The sequence below is a fragment of the Elephantulus edwardii genome, unplaced genomic scaffold, assembly GCF_000299155.1.
Source record: "Elephantulus edwardii isolate Elephantulus edwardi_28Jun2011 unplaced genomic scaffold, EleEdw1.0 scaffold00104, whole genome shotgun sequence".
NCBI lineage: Eukaryota > Metazoa > Chordata > Mammalia > Macroscelidea > Macroscelididae > Elephantulus > Elephantulus edwardii.
The window spans coordinates 8268305-8277692 of record NW_006399854.1 but is presented as its reverse complement, the minus strand read 5'-3'; the positions used below and the strand labels follow the sequence as shown (position 1 = coordinate 8277692).

General features: G+C 38.3%; 1 pseudogene; it reads right to left on the bottom strand.

Annotated features, from left to right (window-relative positions):
• LOC102873662 overlaps positions 1–9388 on the bottom strand; it is a 31365-nt pseudogene that overhangs the window by 21300 nt on the left and 677 nt on the right.

The following is a 9388-nucleotide window of genomic DNA, read 5'->3' as shown; positions in this document are numbered from 1 at the left end:
TAATTGTTAAGTACAACCAGATCTTTCTAACAATATTCCAAATTAAAGGATAAATACCTTGGAGAAATGGTTCATTCCAAGACTAGGGCAGAGAATGTCCAAAGTGTACTTGCAACTCCTTGTTTGTGGTCAGTGATTCATTTGGACTTATCAAAAAACACAAGAGCTGATTTTACAGAGTTTCCACTGTCTAATTCAGAGAAAGTTTGAATGAAAAATATGACAGAAATAGAGCAATAGATTACAACACATCGACAAACAACCTGTGATTTCATTCGAATATGATTGCAGTGGTTACCTTCCACTGTGACTTCTGAGGCTGTAAATGTTCACAGGAGGAAACAGCCCAGCTATGCTCCTAACTTCAGATTTGAGAGCACAGCCTACCTGCACACAGGTGAATGTAAAACAAGCTTATTGCTTCACATGTACGCTTTGTATGGTTGAATTGAGTATTCCTGGTCTGACTCCAAACTCACTTTCCCTTCTCTAACCTTTTAGTACAAAAAGTAAAAAAAAAAAATCAAGAGACACATTGCTCTGGGAAAGTCTGGAGTCAGGGATTTTCCAAATTATTGAGGAGCAATGAGGTCAGTTTAAGGTCTGCCTGACTCAGGCCATGGTCTTTTCAATCACTTGCTGTACATTTGAGCTGAACAGTGAACAAGAATGACAGAAGAGGGCTTGATGCCTTTGAGTTATAGTGCTGGAAAAGAGTACTAAATATATCCCATGGACTGCCAAATGAACCAACAGATATACCTTGGAGAAAGGGCAGCCACAGTGCTCATTGGAGGTCATCTCTCATACTCTGGGCCTATTGTCAGGACAGCCTATTCGTAGAAAGGAACATCACACTTGGAAAGATGGATGCTTAGTGGAAGAGAAGAAGACCCTCAATGAGAGGAATTGCTATAGTGACTGCATCACTGGGCTTCAGTGTGCCAGAGAGGATGAGGGTAGGACAAGGTTCAGAACTGTTGTTTACAGGGTCACTATGAGTTATACTTGACTCAACGGCACCTAACAATAAAAGCATATCATCATACCAATTATTTAGTAATGACAGATGGACAACAGTAAGTTTATCATGAAGAGATATGGTGGTGCCATATGATCAAACTGATAGTGTCTATGTCAGGCAAATCAAGAATATAGGGTATTCTACAAAATAAACATCCTGGGTTCTTAAAAATATCAGTGTGAAAAATTCTTTAAAATATCAATGTAAAGAAACACACACTCTCAAATGTCATGAAAAGTTAAAACCTAACCCACTGCTTTCAAGTTGATTCCACCTGATAGAGACGTGAGCCTATAGGGTGGGTAGAACTAGTCCATGGACTTTCAGTCTTTATAGAAGCAGATGACCATGCCTTTCTGCATGGAACAGCAGCTGGATTTAAAGCACTGATCTTTTGGGTAGCAGTTGAAAGCTTTTCCATTTTAACACTAGAGCCTCTCATGAAATACCACCTCACACTCAACTCATTGTCTTTGAGTCAAAGGCAACACATAGCTGACCCTCTTCTGGGTCTCTGAGACTATTAATCTCATGAAAGGAGACTGCTTATCTTTATTCCAAGGAACTGCTGGTAGATTGGACCGAGCAGAGGCACAGCCTTTGGGTCAAGCAGTGCAATGTCTTGTGGACTGTGCCATCAGAGCTTCCTACATGAAAGACCAAATTAGAGGAGGGGAAGCAAAGAGACTATCCTAGAAGGAAATGAAAGAGAGAGAAAGAGATGGCAAGCAAGTGCCATGTGCCATTGGATGCTAGGTAACCAAAGCCTATGCTTCTTATGTGATGTACTTTTAGTCATGTTAATATTCTTATGTAAGATGTGTTACATTGGAGGGAAATTTCCTGCTCTTAGAAATAAGGTGTATGGTGCAACCACTGTGGAAGGTGGTATGGCGCTTTCTCAAAATGTTGCAAATAGAGATACCATTCTACCCAGCAATTCCACTACTGGGAATATACCCCAAAGAGACCATCCAAGCAGATATATGCACACCCATGTTTATCTCGGCTTTGTTCACAATAGCAAGGAGTTGGAAACAACCTAAGTGCCCATCAACAAATGAATGGATAGAGAAGCTGTGATATATTCACACAATGGAATACTATGCTACATTGAAAAACAAGGAACTCATGCAGTATTATTCAAAATGGGCGACCATGGAGAACATTATGCTGAGTGAACTATCTCAGTTACAAAAGGACAAATACTGCATGGTGCCATTGTTGTAAAGCAGGACTGATCTCGGTGTTGGGAGGAGACTGAGAAGGATGGGTTCAATAATGTATATTACACTGAAACAGATGAGGGAGAAAACTGTTTAAGAGGGAAAATTATTAGGTATTTTTGTGATGACAGGAGTGTAGAACAAAGGCTGCATAGTGGAGTGGACCTGGGGGGAGGGATTGTAAAACAATGAAAGAATTTTTCTTTTACTTTTCCAGGAGGGTAGTGTACCAGGGGGTAGGGTTGGGAGGGGGAAGATGTGCAACAATGAATAAATGGGAATCCAAAGTCTCTGTCAATTTTCATTGAAATTAATAATAAATTTTTTTAAATGTAAAAAAAAGAAATAAGGTATAATATTCTGCAACTTATGTTCAAAGAGTTAACAATAACAAAGTTAAGAGTGGGAAACAGAACGATAAGTATGACAAAATGCTCACAACTATTCAATCTAAATGAGTAATATATTCATTTTTCCAAGTTTTATATGCTTTCTATTTTTCATATTAAATATTTGAGGAAAAAATAAACCATAAACAAAATCTTTTCCACTAATGGCTGCTCTGTTGTGTGAGTTGGAGAAGGTAACTTCAAACTCAGATTGTTCAAGCTCATGAATTCCGTTAAGCATTTTAGGAAATAAATGGCACTTTTCCAACTCCATTGATCATACTCCATAACTTGATAATTTCTCTCAGATTTTGCTGATGAGAAGCAAAGACTGACATATTTCCCCAACAGCATGAGAACAGCTGCATGTGCACCTCCTGCTTTGCTTGGCACCTGGAGTTTCTGCAGCTTGCCATCTTCCTCCCAGGAGTGCTGCTAACACCAGTCTAGGAACAGTCACCCAAACATCCCAGCACTGGCTGAGGCATAGTACAAACAGTCTCCAGGTGCCCCCTAGAGGTCTCAGCTGTGGGGTGCCTCCTCTCCAGGAGGTCGCCCCAGCTCTAGAACCCAGGGTTCTATTAACTATCTCCTCCAAGAACATGTTCTTGAAGTGACAAACACCACTTGACAGAGAGAACACCAAAAGTGGAGTCATGGAATGACTCAATAAAGCAAATCCAGTCTTTTGGCTATTAGAGTATTCATTGTAAAACTGTTACTTGAAAGAAGGCCACATTTTTGAAGCATATCTATTTTGAGTTCTTGTTTCTACAACAAACTTAATCTTACCTAAAACAAGCATTTGCTTTAAGTGTGGGAAACAAAATTTGTAGTTAATTCTCTACACTAGGCAACCATCTTTTTTTTACCAGTCTAGATTGCTTTTGACTGTCCTAGAATCCCTACCAATGAAATTGTTTTACAATTATGGTTTTATGGAGTATTTATCCTTATGAGATTGAATTCACTCAGCATAATACTCTCTAGTCTCCTCCAAGTTTTGTGGTAAATTTTGAAACGGTTGCTTGTGAGAGCTGCATAGTATTCCATTGTGCGAATGTATCCCAATTTTTCAATCCATTTGATTGTGGTTGGACATTTGAACTGATACCAGCAGAAAGCTGAAGCAGGATCCACATCTCTCATCATACACAAAAATAAACTCAAGATGGATCAGAAACCTAGGGGTAAAGCCCAGGGGTAACGATCTTCTGATCTTTATAGAGCAGCTTAAGAGGCAAAGTGGGACCAAGCTTAGAAGGCCTCATCTATAGTATAAAGAGGCTGTCAAGTATAGCCAGAAATACACAACCAAGAGGGAATAAAATTGATGAACAGGACTTTCTGAAGATTACATCCCTGTGTATATTAAAACTTCTTCCAACAGAGTGAAAAGAAAACCTACTGACTGGGAAAAAACATTTGGTAATATCACCACAAACAAGGGTCTCATAACAAAAGTTTACAGAGTCCTACAGGGCTTCCATAATAAAAAGACTGATAACCCAATTACAAAATGGGCAAAAGACAGTGCAAGAATTTTCACAGAGGAAGACATTCGGATGACCAATAGACACATGAAGAAATACTCAAAATCACTGGCGATAAGAGCGATGTGAATCAAATCCACAATAAGATACCACTTCACCCTAGTAGCAGTGGCAAAGTTTAACAGGACAGCAAGCAATAAATGTTGGGGAGGATGTGGAGAGATAGGAATTCTTCTTTTTTTATTTTTCTTTTTATTATTTTTGTGTGAGTGTACCGTCAAATCAGATCTGACTGGTACAGGAGGAAATTGTCCCTCCTTCCCCTGCAGAGCATCTGGTGGATTCGAACCGTGCGCCTCTGGGATTGTAGTTGCAGGTCCTTGCCACTAGGCCACCAGAGCTCCCCTGAGATAGGAATTCTTATACACTGTTGATGGGATTGTAAATTCAAGGCAGCTTGGCATTTCCTCAAAAAGCTGAACGAAGAAATTTCATATGACCCAGCTATTCCATTGCTAGGAATATACCCCAAAGAAATTAGAACTGAGACACAAATGGACATTTGTACACCATTTTCATAGCAACATCATTCACAAGTGCAAGAATCTGCTTTATATATATTTGAACAAGGGTTTTTTTATCCAAAATTCTGTTTATTGAAATAATTTCCATTCATCTTCATTCAGTGTGTTTTTTTTAATGCTGCTTCCTTCTGAAGGAGCATCCTTCTGTAAGCCTTGCTTTTCCTTGTGTAGGCTTACAGAGAACAGTGGAGCAGCCAACACACAAAACTATTGTTTGTGCATGGCTGAAGACTGTGGTGATTTTGTAGCATCATGGACATTTCACATCTATCAAATAGGAATTTGGGCTCCGCAACAGGCGCTTCTTCCTGTGTTTCCTCTTCTCCTCTTCTGGAGAGGGATGAAGGAGACCCTTTGCAAGAGGTGTGTTGGCATGCGGAGGTCACTGCCAGAAAGGAAACAAGTCTTTTTTTGTGAAAATATTTCCTTTATGATAATGATTTTGAGAGTCTTTTTCTTTGCTTATTGGACATAATATATCTTCTTTTATGATGTGTCTTTCCAATCTTTAATCTATTTTTAGTTTAAATGTCTTTTTACTGTTGTTGTTAGAACTCTTTATATAGTCTATTGTCTGATTTATGTACTGTATTGTGAATATATTCTCTTTGTATGTGATTCAACAAGTACTTACTGAAGAAAATAAAATACAACTTTCAGTATGGATTACACCTTAACATAATGAAAACAAAACTCCTCACAACTGAACCAGTAGGCAACATCATGATAAATAGAGAAAATCTTGAATATACTCACAGTTCACTCCTCAGCAGATTTTTGCAGGCTATAAATCCCTTGAAAGGGGAGTGTTTTTTTCTGGCTGGTAGATTTGAATGAAGAAAGACACACCACCTTTGGATTAGCAGTGTAATTCCCTACCAACTGTGCCACTGAAATTGTCAATGATTTCTTTTTACTTAGATACACAACAATATTCACGGATGCGGCAGTCAAGAAATCAAAGGATGTAATGCACTGAGCAAACTTTTCATCAGGGAACTTTGTTGATGTTAACTAAGCACTTAGAAAAAGAGCAGCATATAATATACACTAAATGTGCGTTTGTTGAATGAATGAATAAATGAATGAACCAAGTAAGTAATGAACAAGGACAGCTTTATTTATTCTCCAGGTCAAATTCTTTCCTTTCCTTATTATTTGAGCTTCATAAATGTTGCTTGACTGACTTACATTATTCATCATAATAAGAATTAAGAACCAGAGGCTTATTCATGCCATCACTATGAGAGTTAACTTCAGTTATCACTAAAGCAGTCTGAAGGACATTAAAAAAAAGGAAAATCCAGGGATAAATTTTCTAAAAGAGACATTTTAAACTTTGAGATATATGATAGGTTAAACTAAGAGCTGAAGAAAATTTCTTAAATATTGTTTGTTAAATCTATCTTGTAAGAGAACTTTTTTGAGATGGAAGATAAAGCAACTTGTGTTCTGCAGAGCAAGGTTCTATGTGGGTGTGTTTATCACTCTTGTTAGGTGATAGCAGAACAGACTAGATTAACACAGCACTTAGTCAAGTGTGGTTAGCATACCACTGAGGGGCCACATGATTATTTGTTGACAAACATGCCTTTAACAAAAACAGTGAAATTCCATGGATATTATCTTCAAGATTAGATTAAAGAAGTATTAGAATGAAACAAAAATGAATAGACTTAAAAGTATTTTAAAAGTAATGATACAATTGGCATGATGATATGGTAAAAATGTAATAAAGGTAGTTACATGAAAGACTGAGGATTTAGAAACATTGAATTAAAAGAATAGCAAGGAGAAAAATTTAAAGTATAATATATGTCACTAATAAGGACTTATTTGTTAGCTTAAACTTGGAAATATAGACAGATAAAACTATTAATGAATTATGGATAATGATTTAAGGACAAAAATAAGCAGTCTTTTTCTAAAGGGACTATCACTTAGCTGTAGGTTTTATCATCTACAAAGACAGGCAGTGCTTGGGTTAATCAGTGGTCAGCTCATTTAGTGTCTGTTAGTCTGCTGTATGTCTGTTTTCACATATGTTATCTATTTGAGAATGAAAGGTACAAGATGACAGGACCTTATCTGCTTTCTACCTCCTTTAGTATTCAGTGTAAAAAAAGTGCATGTGAATAGTTAGTATTTTAATACTAATGAAAGAGCAATATATAACCTATTACTGGAGACAGAAACAACTTTTTAAACAAACTTTTTTTTCTGAGTAATAATTGAACGGAAAAGGCCTTGTAGCATGAAAGCACTATTCAATGAATGTTCATAAACTAAGGAAATCCATTAACCATCACCTCTTTGTTTTTAAAATATATGCAATTACTTAGACAGAATTACTCACTTTTACCTGAATCAAAGACAAAAGACTATATAGCCTTCAGTATAAAGCATAGCCTTGAGTGTGCATCTGAACAAAAAACAAAAATTCTCACTACTGGACCCATAAGCAACATTATAAATAGAGAAAAGATTGTGGAAGATATAATTTTACTTGCATCCACAATCAATGTCCGTGAAGTCAGCAGTCACCGAAAAAGCATTGCATTGGGAATATCTGTCATAAAAGTCCCCCGTAAAATGCTAAAAAGCAGATATCACTTGGAAGACTGAGGTGTAACTCCCCAAGCTTTGGTAATTTCAATTGTCTCATATGCATGCCTACACTAAGAAGCTGTTGTTGTGAACAGAGCAAGGGAACACTTGGTAAAATTAAGAAAGGTGTATGTCAGGGTTGTATCCTTTCTCCATACCTATTCAATATTGAACAACTCACTAGAAGCTGAACTTTATGAAAAAGAATGTGATATCAGGATTGAAGGAAGGTCCACCAATAAACTTTGGTATATAGATGACACAACCATGTTTGTGGAAAGTGAGGAGGACTTGAAGTACTTGCTATAGATGGTCAAAAACTACAGACTCCAATACGGAATGCATCTCGATGTCAACGAAACAAAAAATTCTCACCACTAGACCAAAAGGCAACATCATGATAGATATAGAAAAGATTGAAACTGTCGACTTTGGTTGTGCTATCAGAAAGCACCAGTTCCCACTAAAGTTGAGAATCCAAGTAAAAGAAGAAGATTTTCAGTGAAATAGATTGACCCTAACTGTAACAATGGACTCAGACAAAGCAATGATTATGAAGACAGCACTATTCAAAGGTGTTTGTGTGAATCACAACAAACTGTGGCTAATCTTGAGAAGAATGGGAATCCCAGAACACTTGATTGTGTTCATACACAATCTATACTTGGACCAGGAAACAGTCCTTTGAACAAAGCAAAGAAACACTGCTTGGTTCAAAATCAGGAAAGGAGTGTATCAGGGATGCGTCCTATCTCCATACCTTTTTCAGTCTATATGCGGAACAGGTCATTCGGGAAGATGGGCTTTATGAGGAGGAATGTGACATTAGAATTGGAGGAAGACTCATCAACAACCTGCATTATGCAGATGATACAACCTTGCTTGCTGAAACTGAGGAGAACCTGAAATATTTACTGCAGAATGTCAAGGACTATAGTCTTCAATATGGATTGAAACTCAACATCAAGAAGACAAAGATTCTTACCACTGGGCCAATTGACAGCACCAGCATAGATGCAGAAGAGATTGAGGTCATTAACAATGTCAGCTTGCTCAGCTCCACAATTAACACTCTTGGCATCACCAGTCAGGAAATCTAAAGAAGAATTGCAATGGGGAAGTCTGCTGTCAGAGACCTCTTCAACACGCCAAAGAATAATGTCAGACTAGAAACTAAGGTGTGTATGATCCAGGCAATGGTCTTTGCAATTACTTGCTATGCATCAGAGAGCGGGACAATGACTAAGGATAACAGAAGAAGAATTGATGCCTTTGAGTTGTGGTCCTGGAGAAGAGTATTGAACATACCATGGACTGCCAAGAGAACAAACAGGTCTGTCTTGGAGAGGGAGAAACCAAGCTGCCCCTTAGAGGCAAGGATTTTGAAGCTCCATCTTACTTACTTTGGGCACATGGTCGGAAGAGACCAGTACTTGGAGAAAGACCTCATGGTTGGAAGGGTGGAGGGACAGACAGCACAGGAGAGGGAGACCCCAGATGAGATGGAGTGACACAGTATCTACCAATAATGAGGGTAGGTGTGTCAGAGTCAATGAGACTGCTTCAGGTTAGAGTTCAGTGCTATTGTATACAGGGCCACTATGAGTCACAGGTGACTAGATGGAACATAACAACAGCAACAACAGGACTAGTCAGTGTTTTATATATATCACTGTGAGTCAGAACCAACCTGTTGACAACTAACGACTTGAACTGACAAGAACATTTTATTGCTCATTAGACTTTTTTTTTCATTCTGTGTTTTATTAATGAAATATGTTGTCCTATCCCATCCCACAATAAAAATCTTACCCAGGCCCTCCCATCCTTTCCCCTCATTCTCCTAGCCAGTACTGCACAAGTGATCCAGGAATCCCTGCCCACGGGTCATTTTGGAGTTTGTCCACTGGATAACCAAGTGGAAAACACTCAGGCAGGGCTTTTGTGGGGGAAAATGGAAGGAGTCAATCCAGCCCCCAGAGGGTTTTATTTGAGGGCTTTGGCCACTTGCTCATAAGCCAGCTCAATTTCTTCATCATCTGGACAAGTGGAGGAGAATTCTTCC